General features: G+C 34.7%; 1 protein-coding gene across 4 annotated transcripts in view; it reads left to right on the forward strand.

The window, feature by feature from the left end:
- The first annotated feature begins 245 nt into the window (after nt 1-245).
- Nucleotides 246-24,599, forward strand: part of LOC126760390 (loricrin) — a 77,933-nt gene continuing 53,579 nt past the window's right edge. For 2 of the 4 annotated variants that reach the window (XM_050475984.1, XM_050475987.1), the window contains exons 1-2: nt 246-419; nt 1,568-1,646. The gene's annotated coding sequence lies outside the window, so the exon portion shown is untranslated. Of the gene's footprint in view, nt 420-1,545; nt 1,647-24,599 lie in introns of those variants that run through there. The other 2 variants (XM_050475988.1, XM_050475986.1) reach the window with 2 other exon arrangements.

A 24,599-nucleotide genomic window follows, 5' to 3' on the forward strand; every position in this document is an offset into this window, starting at 1 on the left:
GAAAAATGTAACGCGCACAGAGCACTGTTATTGTTACTACAGAATGTTAATAGCGGACTGTAGCGTGGAAAACGTCTATTGAACTCAGCGAGTACACAGGTAAGTGACCAGTGTATGAAATGATAAATAAAGTGAAGCGAAATCTGGCAGCACTGCAGTTCTCAGAGCAAACGGTGTACCGGGAGCAGCAATTATTCGACTTCACAGTGAGCGCGCGCTCGCCACAAGTCATTGCCAGTAGCAGAGTCAGTCGGTGGCTGTGACAGCTCGCAGTTGTTTGCTGTTTGCTGTGTGAAGTGGCATTTTTGGAGCGCTCGTCGCCGTGAAACGTACGTGGCGCGGACAACCAAAGCGAACAGTGCATTCGTGTTGGGCTCTTTGCCGAGCCAATTTGTGAAATCAGCGTCAATCATAAAGACGTAAGCGTATTTATTTATTCACAAAATTAGCATATACAAAAGTCTGCTGTGTGCGTGTGTTTGCAGAGTGTAAAATTAAAATAATTTTCGGTGTAGAAACAAATGTATAGATTATTTGAAAATTGTATACGAGACAACGCAGAGAAACAATAAAGACGTCGAAAATGACTGCGAAAACACAATAAACCAACAAATTAAGTGTGCGAATGTAATCAGAAGCGGAGATGTGTGACCGCTCGTGTGTTCAGCGGCTATGTAAAAAATCGCTACATATACGTATGTGTGTGTGTGTGATCAGTGAAATCAACATTTGAAACTGCGATCGAATAAGCCTCATTGTTGCGGCTGTAGCACTTGAAGCGTTGAGCCGCATCGAGAATCCAGCTTTTTCGCGTTTTTCTTTACACAAAGTTCGAAAACAGTCATTACGCTTGTGTTTCCTTTATTGTTGTTGTTATTTTCTTTATAAACAGCGCGTAATTGTTTCGTGTACTTAAAAGTGCAAACTATTATTGTTATTGCTGCGTCACTTTTGCTGCAGTTGCTGGTTGTTGCTGTTATTGCTACTCGTAAGATCCGTTATACTACCTGCACCTTTATTGGCTTCAATTACGAATCGCGTCGCTGCTATCGTTTGCAATTGGCTTTAAGTGGGTGGCGTTCATTACGCGGAAGACGTAATTAAATGCAATTATTCATAAGTTCATACATGAGAGTACTAATTGCGGGATTCGGTTGCAGTGAAAATTTAAAATATGAAAGTTTTAGTAAATATAGAAACTATGGTATCTCGAAATATAAATTAAACCTTACAATAACAATTTTAAAACTTTTCCTATAAAAATAATTTTCATAAATGTTAAAAATTTATTTAATAAAATTTATTTTTGTCAAAGATGTGTATTCTATAACGCATTTAATCTAATGAAAATCTAAAAAAATATTCCTTTCATTTAAATAAGCATCGTTTGTTAACAATTTTTATGTAATTGCTTTTTACTTTGCTGATTTTTTTAGCAGCCAACCAGTGACTCAGTGCAAAGCGCCGCCAATAACATTGAGTTTTGCATTTTTAATTATTCAAGTTCACTACCTGATCGCATTTAAGTGTTGCAACGTAATAATTTTTAATATTTTCTTAACAACAGAAATCGCAATTTGTGTAAATTCTGCTGCTAAAAGCAAGCATACATAGACTGCCTGAAATTATAGCTACATACTTGAAGGGTGAGTACACTTTGATACTTATTTTATAACTTTTATAAAAACTTCGTAAACAAGGCTACAGGCTTTAAGCATTGGCGCCCCACGGTATGAGACACTATAAAAAGTATAGCATCAGGCGCAATCATTCTAAAAAATGACTACTCCGCATGGACTTCTTAATGGAACTCCAGCTGATATCACAAAAGACCAAAACTGGTCTATGCGTGGCTCAGTAACCTGCCAGGCCCAAGCTTCCTATGTATTCAATATATTATTTGTGTGAGCATGATTCAGTTTTCGCATTTAGGCGTTAATTAGTAATGAGAAATATATCACTAGCAATTACAAATAGATCTTAAATGTGAATTGTTTATTTTCAAACTAATGTGTCAAGCTTGCTTAAAAAATGTATACATTTATCTCGGTTTTTTTGTGTGTTTGTTATTAAAACAGGACTTTTCACTGCAGTCTTTTTCTTTATACTACTCACCTTGAGTTTGTGAACATTCTACTTTTTAAGGTTAATCTGCTGGCAAGTTCAATTCCAAGTGCGCGTACTCTTTCTAGAAATTTAAAATAACATTCCTTTGAGGTCTTCAAAGTACTTTGACTATAATCTTCAGAACATGTAAAACAAATTAAAAATGAAGTAATCCTCTGAAATTTTTCGCTGGTGTTTTAGGTTTTATTCACTTTATTCAACATTTTTGTTTTATTTCTTATCAATAATCTTTCAACTACGGACATTCCACCTGTGTCCACAATCAGTTCATAAATTAAGTTGCTAACTATTTTTGAATGACGGTGTGATATTTCCAAAGATTATTTCTTTTTGCATTATCTTTCAAAATAACATACAAAAATTGTAAATTAATTGAAAAACAAATTGTAGGCTTTTAAAGCGTGGAGACCTAGTTCAAACAGATCTATCATTTTACCTTTAAACAATTTTTCTCATAATCAACCTTTTCAAATTGGCTGGTTTTTTTTCTTTTTTTTTTACTTATTTTGCATATATACAGAAAAATATTATTTTTTCAAACATGTTTTCTTTTAAAAGCCTGCCATTTTGGTAAAATAATAGGCCTTCGTTATATCTTACTATTAAAACCTCTTTTTACTCTTTTGTTTTCAACCACGGTAAAGGCTTCCGTGGTGGTCTATTTCTAACCGGAAAACTGTTGGGCATAATAAATTCGCTTTTAGTTATTTATGCATTGGAAAATGTTTTAGTAATAAATAAATTTAAAAACAAAATTTTCACAAAAAAAAATTGTAAAATTCGGCTGTACCAAAACTGTAATACCCTACACAGGTGGACGTTTTTATAAAATGCCACTTTTCTTGATTTTGACGGTCATTTTAATTGACATCTATATGTATGTTATTTAGCCAAATCTGAACATTTTTGTTGGAGATTTTAGTGATATCTAAAATAGTAATCTTCGACAAATTTTGTTACGATAACTTGTCAAATAAAAAGTTTCCCTACGTGAACTTTAGGTAGATAAACCAGTATGTATGACAGATATATGATATAGTGGTCCGATATAAACAATTTCTTCGAAGATTGCAATGGTGCCTCATATTATTATCTATGCTAAATTCGTGAAGATATTTTGTCAAACTAAAAGGAATTCCCTAGAAAGGTTTGATTTTCGTTTAGTTTGCGTGGCAGCTATATGCTGCTCCGCTATCAACGGTTCCATCAAACGAGTAGCTTCTTGCAGAGAAGAGGAAATATCAAAATTTCAGGCCGATATCTCAAAAACTGAGGCACTGGTTTGGATAAATAATTATAGAGAGACGGACATACATACATAGCTAAATCGACGCAGCCAGTCACGCTTATAGTATTTACATCGGTATAGGTACTTTAGAGTGTATCCGAGATTTCGCTCTGGGTGTTACAATTTCGTGACAAATTTAACCTGTTGAGGGTTTAAAAACAAATAAATATAATAATAATTTTTTATTGTATGTATATTTACAGAAATGAATTAAAGTCGTCTTAAATTTTGTTCAGAAATATTTTAAGCGACAATTCAAACGTCCGAAATCTTAATCTAAAATTGTGTAAGAGCGGTGTTTACGTCAATAAAGAAGAATAAATCTTGTTTCATACAAAATAAATTTATTCTGCGCGTTACACTAACAAATCCCAATTAAAAACGGAATTAAACAGAAAATAAACAATTTATTTTTAAACGATTTATTGTGAAAGGCAAAGCAATTATTTGTTAGGTTTGAAAGCCAACTACAAATAAATATTAATGCAATGTATTACGTACTTACCAGCATTAGAAATAGCAATGAATTTTTAGAACAACTTTTTCAGGAAAAATTGCAATAATTAGTTATCGTGAAGTGTTTTACATTTTAAAAAGATGTTTATAAATATTCTGCTCAAATTTGTTTAATTATAGGTTTAGTAAAGCTTTATAACTTTCTAAGCTCCTTAGATGAGAAGACGCTTAGAAAACCCGTTTTCCAATTATAAGAATTAAATGATACGAGTCTTTATAATTATAGAAACCAACTAATCATCTTATGCACATATATATATATTTATTAAGGTGGGCCAAAAAAAGTTTTTATTTTTATATATATATTTGCTTCAACACACACACACATACAAGTGCCAGCATTGTACACGATTAAAAGCTCATTATTATGCCAAAACAAATTCAAAACAAAGTAATTATCGCTAGAACTGCGCCTCGCGGAGCTACTTAAAATGTAATTGTGACTTGTATAATAATGCTAATATATATTATACATGCACTTGTATATACATATGTAAATGTATGTATATGCATATATAACTGAAAGTATTATGGTTGATTGTTTGTTTGAATTGAGCTGTCAAAAATTAGTTAAACCTTCAACAAGACAAGCAACTGATTCACTTACAGACATACAAGCATACATATGTTTATTGTATTACATATATGTACATACGGTTAGCAGCATTTAAGTATACCGTTTGTTTATGCTTTTAACGGAAGTTTAAATTAAGAATTTGTAAGCGAGACATAGAAAGGCATTTCGCTGACAACTAATTCAGATTCCGGTAATGAGAAAATACCAGCTGAAAGCGCTTATTCTCACAAAATGGAAATTATATAATCAAAGTACTGAGACTTATTCAACAGCTGAATCTTAGTTTGTGGTTATAAAGAGAAGAAATTAGATGACAGGTTGATGCTGAATTAAGAGGCACCCATTAATCCTTTAAAACGTGCATAACCAAAGTTTAGGACAGCCCTTTAAGCAAATTTTTGAAACCATGCTGAATAAAATTGTATTTCTATAAATTTTTTCCACATCTAAAATATTAATCAAAAGTTAGAAGAGTAATCTTTTGGAAAATAAAACGGCATTAAGAAATTAATATTTATGGTAATTAATGGTAATGGATCTTGTGTAGAAGGACTAAAGTGGTATCCAACATTAGACTTTATTGTAGTTACTCTTCATTTATACCACAAATAATAAAAAATACTGATCTTAACATCTTGTTAAAGTGTTTGAAATTAATCAAGATCTTAACCAGTTAGTTATTTCACTGCAAATTAAGTTCAAATTTCTGGGCATTGTAGTTCTCAATCTTTTTTCGATAGTATAAGTCATATTATTTGTAATGATCTGATGCCACCCATTTTATTAAAGCTTTGCAAACAATTTTCAAAATCAATCGTAGTATTGTCGAGCAAAAGCTCAATATAAATGATTCCATTGAATTCCCATCAAATACACAACTTAACTTTTTTTTTTGATGTTTACTGGTCTTCGAAGAAGTGCGAAGAGCTATCTTTTACCCAAATTCTTCAGTTAAAATTCTCCAAATAGTGTTTTCGTTCATATTTAATTCCTCAGCCAACATTCTCGTAGTGCAATTTCATCGGTAACAGTAACTCCACTTAGTTTTTCCAGCTCTCCATATTCAAGAGCAAAATTGAACGCCTCAGAAAAGTTATGGATGATCTCCACAAAGTTATAATAATGAAAAGTAATCATATCAAATTTTTGAAAATTGTGTTTCTTCAAATGTACAATTTTCTCACAGAGGACTTAACAGAGTTTCCTATTGAAATTGACAAATTGTAATTTGAAATAACGGCAGAGAATCTTAAACATTGTAAAACGTGACTACAAGAAGAAGTGCCTGAAATTACTTATAGTTCTCTTCAGTGTGATACAAATGCTGTTTGAAGAATTTACTATAGAATGAAGGAAATTTCCCTCTACGTAAGTATTATATTTACCCCCCACCAGTGGTTAGAGTTTGCATAAACTCCATTGAGGTATTTACACCACCAATTTGTCAACAACACCCTTCCTAGCTTCTAGGCGACTGACTTTTGATACAAAATTCTTACAACAATCACACACTTCTTCTTTTATTGAAATGATTTTACAATCATCTGATCTGGCTTACAGTCATCCAATTTTCATGAAGTTAGCTGTGTTTCCAAATTTTCTTTTTTACCGCTGCATGTTGTGTGACTAAAATATAAAATACGGTTAGTTTGGGAACATATCTTGTAATTAGTCATAAATTTTGGATTTTCCACTTGAAATTTTAGATTAAAATTTTATGAATTTATCACACTCTACTACCATTTACCTCACAACTTTTATGAATATCAAGAATACCTCTCTTTACTGCAATTAAATATTCTAAATAAAAATTCTATAAAGCTGACTGAGTGTGGGACTTACTTGTTGACTAAAATTTATTCCGTATACCTAAATCCTTAATATTTTATTTTATTTTAATTTTGCAATATACATATTCTTGTATACTTTTAAATTCGAAATGCGGAAAAAAATCTCCGCTCTCGAAAAGAGCACTTCGCAATAAAATGGTATTGTCGCACACGTCTGAATTTATAAACGATGTCAACTTGTGTTTTCGAAGGACTAAAATGCTGAGTGCAACGCAGCATGACAACAACAACATTACAATGCGAATGCATGAATAAGACTAGAAAATGAGATAAAACAGAAGAACGGCAGCGAAAGACAAACGGCGGCCACAGTCAGCGGCAGAGTTACATAAGCGCATATATGTATACAACCACATATACACATATACAGATATATGAGACAAAACTATGTAAAATAGCAACAAAGCGGTAACATAAACAAAGCAGAATGTATTTTGGTCTGCGGTAAGTAATGCAAGCCAAGAAAAATGCAACAAAAGCGCACGCTGGCAGCCCCGGCCGAGCGGCCAAAGTGCGAGGCAGCTTGCGGAAGTGACATAGAAAGACAATAAAGGTTGAAGGACACACTGTCGGCAGCACACGCGTGAATGTGCGAGTGCAAGGCAGTTGCTGTGGTTGACTTGCGCTGTATTACATTAAAGTGGAGAGCAGAAAAGCACAATAACGCAAGCACACACACACGTATATATATGCGCATATTTGTTAGTATAAACACTACAATATATAAATGTGTGTGTGTGTGTATGCAGTGTTGTCTGTCGTTGCTTGTTGTGACCGCAAGGACACAAATAATGGCTGAAGGATGTGTGGTTGCATGAGTTGTGCGCCGCAACAAGCTGCGCCTGGACGAGGGGGGAGAACTACCATGGCTGGCATGCTGTGGCAAACACTGTGGATGCAACTCGATAATTTTTTGCTCTAACCAAATCGGAATTGATGTACGCAAAAGGATGCTTGACAGTCTTTAGGTTTTTAATGCAGTGAGCTTTTAGGCGCAACTTTGGAACAGAAGGGCAAGAGCGTGCCACGTGGCGGAATTGTGGAAAGAATAAAAAAAGTTACGAAAGTAAACCTAAACACAAAATAATTTTGCAGCCAAATGTGTGAGTTTAATGCCGAATGGGCCATTTGGGCAAATTTTAGGCACATCTTTTTGCATTTTGCCAACCCGCTGTCATTGGCGCTTCATACTTCTCCGAATTGAGGCCATAAAAAGGGGAATATGCATAAAAAAGGCATGTTCGCACAGCCATAAAAACGCTTATCAACTCCAATATTTTCTAATGGCTAAGCACGTGCCGCACAGCGGGCCTCGCAACAACACAGCCCTTTGGCTACATTCCACGCACAATGGGCACCAGTGTGTTCGGGGAACGCACAATGCCGAGACATCTCGGATGCGCACGAATATACATTTGGCAAATAAATGCCTCAAATGTCCAGCTCAGCGGGTATTTGTGTGAATGAAAGAACTGAGCAAAAAGAATACAAAATATTTGCTTTCCTTTTGATAAGCCTGAGCTATCGCAATCTCAGCACTTGCTGACTCACATCGTTTTTGCTGCAAGTGTACACTTGCTGTTGCTGCTGTTGTTGTTGTGGTTGCCAAACATTGCTACTGCTTTATTTGGTGTTGTGGCCTCGGCTGGCTGAGTGCACACTGGCCGGCAGTCAATGTTGACTGTTCGAAATGCCCCGTAAATGCCAGAGCCCGCATTGTGATTCGATGAATGCGACGATGACTCGGCAGCGTGCACTTACCGCCACACTCATACACTTGTCTGTGTGTATTTGTATTTGCGGGCATGTTTGCTTATGAGTAAGCAGGCTATCTTTAATCAGAGTCTCGAATATGCATACATTTAATCACTCTTGTGTGCGTGTGTGTTTGTGGCTCTGCGTAGAAAATTTCTTCAGTTGCTTTGCTGCACTTAGTCCGGATAAAAGCGGCCGAATGCCGGCAGAAGAAACACAGAATGCCCAAAAATTGTTTAGAAATTAGTCATTTGGAAAGATTTGCATGTCGTCGCACGTGTATGTGTATGTGTGAGAGCATAAGTGACATTGCGTTTATACCAAAAATTTGTCTTTACTTCAGAAAACATTTTTCATTTGCATACAAATTTCGAGAATGAAACGCAAATTTTTGCATTATTTTTGAATGCATAAATTTTTAATAGAAAGAAGTGAGTGAAGCAACATATTTCGTTTTGACATTGTAACTTCATTAGTGATAGTAAATTAAACAGCCAAGTTTTTCAAAAAATAAGATTATTTTTCTAACCATGCTCCCTTAAAACTATTGTCTGCATTTTCCATTGAATGTGAATTACTGTACATTTCTTGCCTTTGGTCGCATAAAAAGAGGTTAGAAGTGAGTTAAGGGGTTAAGTGTGTTTCAGAGGTACAAAAAAAGTGCTTTCACCGTGGACAGTATAACTTATTATTGGTTCATCTGAAATTACAAAATGAAAAATATTCCGTTAATATATAAATCTCGTGTTTAAACGAAGGAAAAAAATTAAAATTTTAAAATGAAAATAAAATTTTAAAATAAAAATAAAAATTTTAATTTTTTCTCAAAAATTTCAACTTTTCGCCTTTTTTTGGCTTATAAAATAAGCTGCAATAAAAAAAAAATTCTTCGTTCAATAGAAGAAAAGAGAAAATGTTATTTTAAAGATGTGTTCACATTTCGAACTAAATAGATTCATCACTTTTCGCGAAATCGTTTCCACCGACTTCAAGAATGGAGTTTTGAGAAAAACGCATTCAAAGTTTTAAGTTGTGACTTAATGGGTGGAACTTCTGATGGGCGTATTTCTTAGAGTTTTACTCGGATTTTTGGAGAGTATTTTAACATATTGTACTATTTAATAACACAAAAAAAGATTTTTTGAAATTTTCAAACCCACCTAACTCTCTTAACGGTGAAAGTGTGAGATGAAAAACCTTTAAAAATAACAAAATTTAAATCGATATCTCAAAGAGTGTTTGAGTTACAGCTTTCTATACTTACATTTGTAGCATTTTTCTCAAAATATTATATTTTGAGTTCGACTGAGTGATTACGTTCAAACAAATAATTCCACCATTATAATTTTTTTTTGCATGTTCTATACATACTTTTTTTTCCTCAAAAATCGAATTTTGACAGACCTAAAACAACTAAAATTTTTGGTAAAATCCAACTTTGCTTCAAAACGCCACCATTTTGACTTATTTTTTTTAACGACCGTAGGTATTTTACGGACATTGTCTCATAGGTAAAGACTCTTTTAAGGAGACACACGTAATCACTGTAGCAGTGGATGTCCCTGTGTTCTCGTACGTACTCTTAGCGTTGATAAGCTCACCGTCCAGTATTTTAGCATTGTGGTGTTTAGATGTGAACTCCAATTAATAGGGGGAAATTAACCTAATCCGACCAGCAAAAGTAGAAGTAGAAATAACATATTTACTATAAACTCACATAACTGACAGCTTCCCTAGGAATAACGATAGTTGAAGCAATATTTTTGTGACAAATTGTTTATAATATTACAACAATGGTAGACAGCGTGAGTGGTTTTGCTAGATGAATATTTGAGTATTGGCATGACAATTCCATTAACTGCTAGATCTCCGTAGTTTTTCACAGATTAATACTATCACGAGGACATATTTTCTGAAATTCAATCTTTTTAACATTACATAAGAAATTCAAAACTCTTTTAGGCCACTAAGGACATTCAGGGTCAACTTTTATTTTTCATTATTTTTATTCAATAATTTTATAAGGTTATTTCCCAATATTTTCACAAATACTTTAAACTCATAAGGCTTTTTCTTTTTTTAATAATCGTCAGATAATTAAGTTTTAGCTACTTCTCATTAATAACAACTTTAAGAGAATTTCAAATTAGTATTCACTTTACAGCACAATAATAAAAAACTGGTTCCAAAAAGCAGCAAATGTTAATAAATTCTTCGTTTCAATCTGTTATAATACACCTTGATTAATCAGTGGAGTTATAGAGCTTATGAAAAAGCTTTGTGAATGTTCCTCTACAACCTAATGTGTTTTAAAGTAGTATTAGAATATAAACTAATCTCATCTGAACACAGTACATTCCATAAAAAAGTGGCTTTGTCATTAATTTATCATAATTAGCAGATAGCTTGGCTATATATCACACACTAATTACAAAAAGAAGCAAAGTCCTCTCTCGACGAACAAAAACCAAACTCATAATTCCCGTCCTGCTATATGGTGCAGAGTCTTGGACGATGTCAACAACAGATGAGTCGACGTTGCGAGTTTTCGAGAGAAAATTTCTGCGAAAGATTTATGGTCCTTTGCGCGTTAGCCACGGCGAATATCACATTCGATGGAACGATGAGCTGTACGAGATATACGACGACATCGACATAGTTCAGCGAATTAAAAGACAGCCGGATGGGCGAAAACACTCCAGCTCTGAAAGTATTCGACGCAGTACCGGCCGGGGGAAGCAGAGGAAGAGGAAGACCTCCACTCCGTTGGAAGGACCAAGTGGAGAAGGATCTGGCTTCGCTTGGAATATCCAATTGGCGCCACGTAGCGAAAAGAAGAAACGACTGGCGCGCTGTTGTTAACTCGGCTATAATCGCGTAAGCGGTGTCTACGCCAATTAAGAAGAAGAAGAATTACAAAAGAGTCAACTCAAACTCAAAATTTTTCAAAGTGAACCTTTTTCAAATCTTAACTGGAAATTTACCATTAGGTCCACTTTTGTGTTAATTGCGTGCTCTGCCTCCTGAAGATTTGCTGTTTTTAGAATGTGTGATATAATAATATAATAGTCTCTTGCGGAAAAATGTTACTTTTTTGTTCATTATAAATATAAAAAAAATAAGTTGAAGTTTCATTAGAAATACGAAAAGACTTTTTCGACTACCGAATACATGCAAAGTATGTGATAGTAATCAAAAGCATTGGACACTTCGCAATACAATGACAACGTTTATGTCGGCATATTTTAAAGATTGCTTGGAAACAATAAAACATACGAGGAAATAATATATAATATACACAAGCACATTTTTTATTGAAAAGTCTACTTAAGAAATTGAAAGAAATACAAAAAGATACAATAACTTAATGGAAAGCCAAATATTCACATAAGTATGAATGTACTTACATATACACATACAAGTATATCTATATCTGTATAGATACGCAAGAACATAAACAGAAATTTATTTGATCACGTCACAGTCTGTTGTTGCGCTAAAAAGCAAACACGAACCAGCTAAAATATAAGCAAAATATGTGTCTGATCAGAGAAGACATACATACATATATACATATTTGTAGCAAAATTTGTTTATTTCTTGTTAGATAAAAAACATACTCACTCTAAATTAATTTTTTCACTAATTGTTCAAAGCTATTGCAATTTATTTAGTAAAAAGAAATTATAGTGACTCATTAAAAGTGAAAAAAAGACTAGACTAGTTTTGTTTATATTTGCACTACTTGGTCAAATAAGTTCGCTTAGGAATGTTCTACAAAGTATTTTTTCAACAACGTACATTTATTTTTTATATATAATAGAAGCAAACACGCAAGCGAATTTTTCTTTAAGCAACCCACTGTTCTCAAATATTCCACAAACCATGCACACACAAGCACATAAAAAAATTCATAAATTGATTTCATTAAAAATCGAGAAACGTGTTGGCCTTTCAAGTTTAATTATATGTCAATGCTGGACATTGACTTTGAGCAATTTTTGACAATTTCGCAGAAAGACAACAAAATTCGCTTAAACTTTAGTGACGTTATCTGAGCGAATATTTATTTGGCGGTGCTTATTTCGCATACAGCAAACAAAAAAATATTTATTTAAACGAATTAAGGTTTTTCTTTAATTTTTAAATATTGATAATGAAATGAACATTTGCTTATGCAAAAGTGCTTTGCGGTTTTCAAATTTTCTAAAAAAATTAAAACCAGAATTCCGTCTCATTTAGTTCAAGAAGCTCAAGACACTCTTTTTGGACCACATCGAATATTTTACTTAATTTTTATGGCACATAGTGACCTACAAGCAATGATTTTCAGATATATACCAACCAACTTCCACTTCCTCTCCTTGAATTACGTCGTTTCCCGCATGCAATTTTCTAATTATTATATTTTTGTGGAATGGAAATTATTGCGTCAATGTGTTTCTATATATTTTACAAAAATTAATACAAAATCCTACTCGAAATACGAGAATATATTTTCAAACTTCTGTATATTACATTTTGGAAACATCAATATTTTTACAAATAATCAACAGTTCGCTGATAAACTTTCTTGCGGGTCAAAATCATGTATTTATTTTTTGAAATTAATGTTAATTTCTTATCAGTTTTTGCGGATGCAGTTACTTAGAACAAATATAAATTCAAATAAATATAGAGACGGACAAATATATATATATATATATACATATTTGTATATACATATGTATATTTGTTTTAAATATACATACATATGTGTATATATACTTGTTTTATATGATTATAAATACATATATGAATGTTATTATTGATATTTTCCTAACATAGAAATGTAATCTCGAAATGTACTAGAAACACGTGTCGTAATCCTCTCTATTTGAAATTAGACAACACTAACACTTTACTAAAAACTTGTGAGATTGATGCGCTACAGAAAAATAGTATTTCTTTTAAAGATTATTAAACATCGTATAAAACATTTTTAAGGGACTACATAGTTTCCTCGAGTTAAATACAGCCTCTTTTCAACAATGATTGTCTCATATAAAAAATTAAATATTTTATTAGAATTTTTTATTAATTCAAACATACAATATTATCAAAGAAATTATGTAATTTTTACGTAGTCCTCTCTCGAGAAATCTTGCCAACTGACTTCAAAATCACAGTTTCGTGAAAAACTTGCTAAAAGACGGCGCACTTAGCCCAGCTAGCTTCAAGCGCACAAGTTCTCAAAGCTGTATCTCCGAAACTATTATTCGGATCAACATGAAAATTAAGAACAATATTCTAGGGGCGTTGATAAAAAAAAAAAAAATTTGAAACCCATTAACCCATGTAACCACTTAATAAAAACGCCTCTAATAACAAAATATGTGTAAGTGAGTGCTATCCGAGCGCTGAGTATCGAAGACGCTTCTGCGACGTCCAAAAGGAACTTTTAAAGACAAAAATATATTCAACACACAATTTTCACACACAAAATTTTCTCAACCTCAGTAAATAGTAAAACATTAGATGTTAACCCTCCTTTAAATTAATTTGAAGGTTACGATGCTAATATATTGTTTAATATATCGATACAAGACTGTATTGGCCAGTCCCATTCTGATTGCATTCTGATCCGAAAAATATCACGATAAAATGTACATTTATTCATCTGTTGAGCACTTCTTACACACAACATTGATTATAAACAACCAGTTTTTACACGAAATAAAACCAGTTACTACATGAAATAAAAACATAGAAACATTTTTTATCAGCAAACCACACAACAAACAAATTCAACGCTCATAAACTATAGTTTTCGCTGAAAATGAAACATAAAAAAGGCATTCGCTCATTTGCGACATTTACAAGATTGGCAAACGATAAAGTTGGCCACAAACGGAGCGCGCATTTGCCGCCATTTCCCTGCACATTGCCACTGTCGACTGCGCTGCAAAGCGGCGAATAAACGGTTGGTTGAAAAGTGTCATTTCCACCAGACAGCGACAGCGACATTGACATTCCGCTATTTTTCCAACGTCGACGACGCGCCGCCACACAGCCGAGCGCCATTAGTGGCGAGACCTCATTAACCTTCCGAAGGCAACGGATGCTGTGTGTGTGAAGCGATATAAGTATATACTAGTATGTGCCGTTATATAAAGTACGTAACTTTACTTATGTAGCTGTGTGGGTGTTTGGCGGCAGTTTTCAAAGATCGATATCAGCTGCGCCAGCGAATCGAGCGACATGTGAGTCGAATTGACAGCGACTGCCAAATTAAAGTGGCAAGCGGGGAAGGTCGCTTGCTGCTGCAATTGACAAGCTCGTAATAACGAAATGTAGATCTCTAGCGGCAGCAGCGGCGCTTTTTAATTCATTAGTTGGTTGTTGTAAAACTTTTGGTGCGGAAAAATGTATATGGAGTCTCTGAACGGAACCATGCTACATTCGCTAACAATTATTGATATCCGCATGGAAAGTTTGAACTATAACTTTTTGAGTTATTCAAGCAACTAAAAATATAGTTAAAAGTTCTTTAATCCAGTCCAATTTTTATAAACAAAGTTAAGTCAACAGTGTCAGCCTTCTAATAACTTCTCGTATCAAGTTTTATAAATTACACATATAATGTTCTATAAATATCTTCTGTATTCCTAATAACCCCACTCAATCCAAATAATTCCTTCAAACAAATAACCACTTAGACTCTATATTTTTACAACTTTTTAAATCCAAATTAAAGCATTTCAAAATTCCATTTCAAATAGCAGAAAAAACTTGTAATTGATGTGCTCGCTTTGATCTGCTATAAGCTTCCCTACTTATGAGACCACCTGACATTTACACACGCATAAACGAACTCACACACACCCGCACACACAAAAGAGCAGCGCGAATGAAAGGCATACGAAATTACGTTGCGCATTAAATTTTCAATTTCTCTGTCGCAGCGCTTTGTATTTGCATATGAATTGAAAAATCGGAGAGGCCTCGCACCCGCTCACCGGCCTCCACCCCCATTTCGTGTGACGCAGTGCCATTCAAATGACAACGCGGGCATTTTCCGTCGTTTACACTTCATCACATTAGACGAACAACGCGCGAGTGTGAGTGCATGTATCTGCGTGTGTATGTACTTTTATTGGAACATATGCCTAACGGTATGTGGGAATGTTGCTGCTTGCCACTTTGTCATTTTTAAATCATAATTCGAAAAAAAGAAAAAATATGAAAAATACATCAAAAACGAACACAATAATAGGCGCAGAGGCAATAGCAACAACAACAGCCACAACAACAACAACATTACGGCTATGCAACACGCTTATCACTCAAGCATAATCGCTATCATCACAATTTGTTCTGCTCCATCCAGCCTCTGTTGTGCGCCTGTCAAGAGTGCTCATAATGGGGGGGAGTGGAAGGGGCGCTGCCAGCGGCTGGTTCTATTACAAATGGCACACAATGCGAAGCGTGGCAAGTGTCGTGCATGAGTGCAGGGAGGGGAGCGCACTCGCCAGACACTCGTTGATTCGTTGTGAACTGCCACGCATTGTATTCTATGTAAATTTGAGTGTGTAGATGTGTGTGTGTGTGACGTGTACTTGGATTACTTATAGCTTTATTATGGAGATCAATGCTGTCATCATTAGCGAAGCAATAAAATTAATCTAACTAATCATTACTCTTGACGGCGGCAATTGGAGCGCTGCGAAGTAAATCATACTTAGAAAATTAGAAATCGCTTTGAAATGAAGATGTTGAAGAGGAAAAGTTAATCTGAACGAACTTTCGTTGTTAATCTTTTGAGCATCTTTATAAGATGGATTGACGAGTGAGTGAGTACTGCTACTTACTATATGTAGAAAGTTTTTGAAGCTAACAGTTGTCGGCGACGTTATATGTGAGATGTAAACTATAATCGTAAAAATTTATTTTATATAGCACCTTTGCCAAATAAATTTTTCTTTTAAAAGGTTTTAATAAAATCTCTTAATTCCCAAATAAATTAAAAACTTAATTATATGCAGCGTTGAAGCCTGATTATCTAAATTGGAAGTATTCTGTGCTTTCCTTCTATCATTTATTTTACACTAAGGAACCAAATTATATATATCTTATAAATAAGTTTTTTTACAAGAACTTAAATTGATTAGTCAGTTTGTATGGCAGCTATATGCTATAGGGACTGACTGAACAATATTGCAATCCAAATTTCATGAATATATCTGGTGAAATGAAATTACTGTTCATACACGCACTTTATTGCGATCATTCCGTTTGTATGGCAGCTAATACTAGGGTATCGGTGTTTTCCACAAATAAGCAGTATATTGAGGTGAAAAGAATGTGTGCAAAATTCCAGAGCAATATTTCAAAAACTAGTCGCTCAGTATCGCATATATACAGACACACGGATTAAATCTACCTCGATCATCATGCTGATAATTTAACTGGGATTACGGGACATAAAAATATATTTCACAAATTTTAATGAAGACTGTCTGCTAAATGCAAAATAGGACTTTCTCCACTAAACTTGAACTCCAATAACAACCACTGACGATCAGCACTGCAATAAAATAAAATAATTGGTGCCTGAGAATAAACGATTAACAGTCAGAGATCTATCTGGCATCGTTGTAATATCGAAAGGATTAGTGAAAATCATTTTGAAAGATCATTTGAGCCTAAGAGAAGTGAAAGCATCAATCGACCGAAAATCGTGACAATCGTAAGCAGAAGCCGAAAAAACCACGTCAAAGTAGGTCAAAAATCAAGGTTATGTTGACAGTTTTCTTCGATTGTCGAGATGTAGTGTACTCCGTACTCCTTTCGATAGGCCAAACTGTTAACAAGAAATACTCTCTGTGTGCAATGCGTTGTTTTCACGAAACTATTCAAAAAAAGAAGCCGGAATAATCAGCCGACAACTTTTCGTTTTTGCACCACAATAATGTACCGTCGCATACAGCATAGATTCTTCGTGAGTTTTCAACCAATATCGAGCCGTATGCGCCTTTTTTAGTTCCATGTGACTCAACTCAACTCAAACGACCGCTCCGTGGAAACCGTTTTGAGTCAATTGAAGTTATCAAACGTGAATCGCTACCCGCATTGAAGACTATTCCAGTAATTGACTTTAACAAGATTGGAAGAAACGTTGGCATAAGTGTGTTGTGGCCAATGGGGATTACTTTGAGGGAGACGACATAGATTTTGAAGAAAATAGTATGAATTTAAAAATTATGAACAAAGTATGACTATTACTATTATGCTCATAGTAGTAAATCGAAATGTAAATATTGTAGGATTTTGCGAGAAATATCGACTGCAACGTCGTCTTTTGGGACTTTCCGGTATTTGTACATAGAAACTGATGTTAGCACAATCAAAAAATTTAACTATTCGTTCAATAGTTTTCGAGACAGAAATATAGAATTTCTGGGAACGAATAAGTACCAAAATTGTCATAGATATTTTCTTAGCTAAAAATTGTCAATATAAAATTTTTTTTTTTGAAATTTGAGGAAGTAAAGAAATAGTATTGTGCACTTTATTTTTTCATATTCTGGAAAATAAGCATTTTGGTTGTTATCAGACTCTTTGGAAGAAATTAAAATTAATTTATTAAAACTTTTCTTAGAAAAAACAAAAGAAAGTTCAAGCGAAAAACAAGCATAATCCTGTATATACAAACTTAAAACCGCATTGACATTCATTGAACGCAAAAGTCGTCATCAACAGCTGGGGAATCACAAGTCACACGAAACGTCTGTTCGAACTTCAACAGAAACTGGTTTCATTACGAAGGAACACATACAGATTTATCTCATGCAATATGTACAGTGGACCAATAAAGTTTACATACACCTAGTTCTATTAAATTTCGACACGTTTATTTGTTTCAAAATTAATAAATTTTGTGGTTTTTTCTATCCATTTCAAAATATGTATATTTAACATTAAATATAGCATATCAAAATATTTGTTTTTTTCTTACACAAATAAAAAAAATTAATGCTAAAGCTAAAAATGTGCCTAATCCATATCAAAAAAGTTTACGTACACTTATGAATGTTTTAAAACAAAAGTAATTCAATACTTTTAACGGTTTTTGGCCTACATTTTGTTGAATAGATCATCGTTGTAGCCGACAACTAGAATTATTTCGATATTTTGCACCACAATAATGTCCCGTCGCTTAGAGCATAGATTCGATTCGTGAGTTTTCAACCAATATTTTGAGGATTAATGTCCAGTATGCGGGCCTATGGAGTTATTTTTATTTCCATAACAACCATTCAAGTACAACTCAAACATGTATTTTGGGTCGGTATCCGTGGAAATTGGTTTTTGATGTCAGCCGATTTAAGCACACTTAAAATTTAAATTTTTGCTAAAATGTTCAGATACATTGCTTATCCATGACTAATTCCAAATGTCCAACTTAGATGCATCCATACACCCGCAAACCATAACAAACAGTGCTCTACCATTGGCAATACATTGTGTTTGCGACCAATTCATTATCTTTCTCCACACTTTTCGTGATCTATTCGAAGAAAATTTATTGAATTTAAAAATTATGAACAAAGTTTTAAAACCAATACTATTATGTTTAAATATTGTTTAGCAAATCGAAATTAACCTTATATATGTATGATTTTGACGACGCGCGAATGATAATCAGCACTCTTCAACGTCGTACTGTTTGGGGACTTTATTTTTTGTGTACATTTCAAAAATATACTGCATGTGTATCTGAGCATTTTAAGAAAAAGATTTAAACTAGTTGGTTAAATAGTTTTAATAGACAGCCATTTCTATTTCAGGATAACGAATAAAACACAAAGATCTTGTCATGAATTTTGTTATGGAAATAAAAAAATTAGGTCAATATAAAATTTCCTTTTTGAAATTCTGAGGAAGTAAAGAAACCGTATTCGAAAACATTTATTTTTCAAAATAAGGAAAAAAGCTGGATTTTGGACTTAATGGGTCAAAATATTTGGAAAAATTAGAAATTAATTTATTAAAACGATGCCTAGGGACAAAAATAAAACAAAATTCAAAACCCGTTAAAAGTAAATTACTTTTGATTTATATAAACTTTATATACGTAAACTTTTTTGATATAAAATGCTCATTGCTTTAACTTAAATTTTTTTTATTTGTGTAAAAAAAAAATTTTGATATGCTATATTTAATGCTAAATATACATATCATGAAATGGATAGAAAAAAACAAAATTTATCCATTTTACGAACGTGTCGAACACATAGAACAGTGTTTATACTTTATGTCCACTGTATGTACATATTATAAAATTTACTATCGAAATCGTCGATTACTTGATGTTAATACGCACAATTTATATTCTTAAGTATATTATATATTTTTCTCATATATGTACATGAAGTTTATATTTATATAGTTTATTATATATGTATACATAACTTAACTTGCAATATATGACGTTTCTACTCGTATAAAAATACGGATATGTTTGTATGTATGTTTATATTTGCGAATTTCAAGGTCTTCCGGCCAAATCGGCGAATGGAATTGCATTTTTGCATTGATTTAGAAGCATTTTTGTATTCAGTTCAACGCTAATACTTATTATAGGTGAAAATATGTCTATCCAAATAAATATGTATATACTTATTTTAGTACAATTCAATATAAATCAACTTGTGAAAGATTCCGCATATAAAACTACAGTTATACGCAAATAACGCTCCGCATTTTATACAGCGATCGCGTTTTTCGCTGAGCGGAGAGTATAAAAGTGACATTTGCTGTACTCTTATATTTGTCTAACAGAGTATCTTTTACAAAATGCTCACAGTTGCCTCCACTTGCTCTGAGAGCGAGTAATTAAAATTTGTAAAATCGCTGAGAGTAATCATTAGCAGTGGACGAGAACAAAATATTCCAAATGAATCTTCTTAACGTTTAGTGATAAATAAAATTAGAGTTAACTCCATTATACACTGCAACTAACGGATTTTTTTAACACGCTTCAACTATTTTTGGATTAAAAGTGAAAAGAAGTAAATATTTTTTTTGTTTTCGCACAAAAGCATTTAATTGTTTTGCCACAAGAGGCAACTACTTTCGAGCGCAATGAGGTCAAAATTGAACAAAGCATTGCTCAGATCGTTTGTGAATGCGAACGCTTATCGGCGGTGTGTCAGCAGCAGCCGTCGCCTCTGACAGGTGCGCAGATGTTGCTGACTCATATCGAAAGATGAAATTTGTCAAAGCGCCACAGCGGCACAGCGTCAAAAGTGGCCAAAATATTATTTATTTTCGCCAACCGACACACTTTTGCCTCGACACCTCCACTGTTCAAGCGCGTCGCTATTAAATTGAGCGCTTGTGTGGGTGTAATTTGAGCTTTCACTTTCGCGGAGTGTTTGCCAATAAAGCGGGGATTTCCATGCAAATTTGTGTGAATAAATGAATGGTTGATTTGCCGGTGGAAAAATAGAATCGGCGGCAGCGATGCATGGCACTTGCTAATAAATCCTTTCCGCCGCTTGAAAAATGAGTTATTTGCATTGCAAAAAGTTATGCATTCATAGTTTTGAAATCAAAACCTGCATTAGTGTACATGTGAGTGTGTGTTTGTTTGTGAGCACTAACACCGACAAATGAATATTCACAGTCAAATGGAAGTGACTTTCAATGGCCAGCAACCGATTGCCCGTTTTGCTGTGTTTCGCTGCTTTGTTTTGCTCTGCTTTGTTGTTGTTGTTGCCTTGCATATTTGTTGGTCTCACCTTCCTGTTCCAATAACCCAGATCGTTGTGGCAAAAGGACAAACAAATGCACAAACACAAACACACACATGTGGCATGTTGCAACAACTTAGTACGTGCACTTTTTGTTTGCACCACATACATATTTGCATGGATGTATTTATCGTTGTTGGGCTGAGTGGTGTGGCGGCACCAATCCTCGCATGCACCCGACTCTCCTTGGAAAGACCGCCCAGCCGCTCATAACTTTCATACGTGCTGCACTGGCAACACCCTCTCGCGCTAACCCCCTGCTCCCCACCAAAGTGGTTTATATGCTTGCACTGTTGTTGTTGTTTTTGCCTTCATTGATGACCGCTTGCTGATGGCGCTTGGCGTGTTAAGTGTTGCCAACAATTTCTGTTTCCTGGCAGTTGTCCACTGTATTGGTGGAATTGTTGTGGCATAACCGCAGTGCAAGGCGAAACTTTCCAACGGCAAGTGTAACAACAACAACAAGCGCATAGTTGTTGGCAAAATTGTTATCTTCATCATAGTTGCCAGTTTTGTTTTACATTGGCGCCTCCATTGTTTTGACTTACTGGTTATTATGGTATTTGTGTTGTTATTGTTACTACTATTATTGTTGTTGTTGTTCTTGTTGCGATTATAGTGCAAAGTCAAATTGCATGGCAAATTGTTCGCATGCAAAATAATTAAAACTTTTTTTGTGGCTTACGGTTGACTGAACGTCGTCAATGGCAACGCGCACAATGGGCTGAGAGTAGTGAAAATCTGATAAATAAGATAAAAAAACGTTAAATTTGACTTCACGGAAGGTGCATAGCTGTATTTCTTATGGCATAAATGAGTATAACAATGAACAGCGAAGTAAAGGACGTGTACAAAATTTCACACCGATATCTCAAAACTGAAAGACTAATTTGGGTATATGGAGACGAACATGGCTGAACCAGCTCAGCTCTTCACTTTGATCATTTATACATACTCTTTAGGGCCAACTTAAAACCTCTATTTATGGTATATGTACTAGGTAGAGTCTGAGTTTGAGTCTAATAATGCATTGTTAGTAAAGTCTCTGTGTTTAAATCATAAAAAAAAAACTCTTTTGAAAACTACATAGGTCCAACTAGAACAAATACACAATGGGTTTGAAATATACAGGGTTTCTCCGGAAAGTAAAAGGACTGATTTTCTTCTGCCGCGACTGTAATTCGGATCGTACGCGCATCGACTGCATTAGGTAGAGAGCGTTCCTGGTCAGTTGTCTTCGAGCACCTGGATAGTCAGGACGAACATTTTCGCGCGACGTGTTTCTCTGAGTAGTGCAAGCCGAAAATGCAGCTCTCGTTTGAGCAGAGGTATGCTATTAAATTCGGTGTGAAACTCGATAAATCTGCGGCAGGACGTTTGATATCATCAAGCAGTCTTACTCAGATGTTGTTTTAGCAGGAAGTGATGTGTTTTGGTGGCACCAAGCCTTTTCGGAGGGTCAACTTTTTCGCAGCCTTGCACCTAAGAAAAGGTCTTGCATGAAAAGGCTGATGAAAGGGGATCTACGTAGCTCTCAAGGCTATTCCGGAGTATGCCTTCAGTTTATGAAGACCGGAAGAATAAGCAAAGTATTTTTAAATCGATTCAATCCTATTACTTTCCGGACAAACTCTGTAAACCCGCGAATGATTTGGATTATGCGACCACAACTTGTTATGTTCAACATTCTCAGTCTTGTACAAAGTAAAAGTATTTGAGGCCGTTCAATAAATTCCGGAATAAAATATTCGAAACCGAGTTTTCAAAGTTCAACTTTTCATCATTTCTTCTATGTATTTGGGCCTATATGCCGCCTCGTTAGCTTAAATGACAATAACTACCAATATCGAGGGTATCATGTATAAAAGCACCTTAAACTCTCCAAATCACTCAAAATGTATAATCTCTAAAGCTTATTATAAATCACAACTAAATATATAAATTAATGCTATAAACCATTTATTTTAAATAAAAGTCTTACTGGCACGTTGCTACATTCCAAGAACGCATTTATCAATTTCTGAACACGTCACAACCTCGCAGCCCCAATTAACAGATTATTGATGCAGGGTGCGATCCCTTTCCCAGCCGCAAATGGCTTTTCTGTTTCGGGCATTTCTCTTTCACATGCAATTCTTTGAGAACACAGTGAGCGCTTCGCCCCACCGCTCCGTCGCCACTTCGGCATTTTGCAGTTCGTGGTGTTGCTGACCACTTGTGCGCCCTTGGCAAAGGTGACATCACTTTCGTGCTCGAGACACTCGGGGCTGGGGCAAGCAGTGGGACTGGAAATTGCGCGACGATAAAAACAATAAATTCATTTCTGCCGCCATGGCTATTCATTACACTATTTCATTCCTTTTCTGTATTTTCTTTCACCATTTTTGTTGTTGCACTTTTCATTTGTCGTCTGTTGCTGCCGCGAAAGCGGCCATTAGAACAAGGATCAAGCGAATGGCAGAGAATACGCTTAGACAGAAAAATTGTAAAAGTGGCGACAAAAAGCGACGCTGCTGCTCTTGTTGTTGTTGCAGGCGCTACACGGAATAATGAGAGCAACAAGCGCACAAGTGGTGAAGCGCCACCAATTGACCATTGTTTTAGTCATTGCTAGTTATTATTGTATTTGTATTTGTTAAGCGCTGCTGGCCGTCGCCTCGCCGATGACGTGGCATGCCAACAACACAACTTCGCTGTACGGATGGAGCTAGTGGGGCGTGTGAGGCGAGTGAACTGAGTGGCAACCCCAACGGAATCGAAAGTGGAGTAGAACAGTGCAAAAATCAACACTGTGGCAATATTGTTGGGGCAATTACGCCGAGAACGAGCGCAGCACCAGAGGGACTGAGGAAAGGCCAACCATGCCAACAAATACTGCCTGCACTATTTATGAATTGTGTAGGAAACTCTGTTGTGAATGCTTCGTGTTACTGGGTGGCTGAGTGTGCGGTTGTGCTGCGGTGAAAGTGCTGTGGAAATATTAACGCCATAAACTTTGTGGCGCAATATGAGGTTAGATTGTGATTGCGACGCGCCGATAAGCAAGAATTATTGTTGATTCATGCGATAATAAAATATGTGTAAACTATTGTACGAAAATATAGTAATAAATGAATTAATAGTATTTTATTTAATAATACATATGTAAACGAGTATATTTTCACAAACACTCGCCAGAAAAACTTAAGATCGGATTACTATAGCATATAGCTTCCATACAAACTGGACACATAGTTACTGAAAGAAATGCATGTGTTAAGGGTATATTAGCTTCGGTGTAGCCGAAGTTAGCGTTTTTTTCTTGTTTCATATTATCAGAGAGAGAATATTTCGCTTCCTACTACTTGAAATGGGATCTCGTTTCATAGATTTTGTAGGAAGTTTAATGCTTCACAAAAAGGCCTCGTATAATTTTTTCGTAAATTTAACCGTTGAGAAGCTATTAACAGCTGAAATCTCATTTTTGCTTATGGAATTTATAACTCAAAGAAAATCATTTAAATCGGAAAGCTCATAGCTTTGTACCAAATATACTGCTCTACAAAAATGGTCTCATATAGAATTTTTTTGACCATTCCTAATACATACGCTGGAGAGATTAATTAAAAAACAAGTTCTCAAAAATCAATGTTCAAATTAAGTACCTAATATTAAGCATTAAATAGCTTCATATAAATTTCTATGAGGTT

The sequence above is a fragment of the Bactrocera neohumeralis genome, chromosome 5 (assembly GCF_024586455.1).
Source record: "Bactrocera neohumeralis isolate Rockhampton chromosome 5, APGP_CSIRO_Bneo_wtdbg2-racon-allhic-juicebox.fasta_v2, whole genome shotgun sequence".
Lineage (NCBI taxonomy): Eukaryota > Metazoa > Arthropoda > Insecta > Diptera > Tephritidae > Bactrocera > Bactrocera neohumeralis.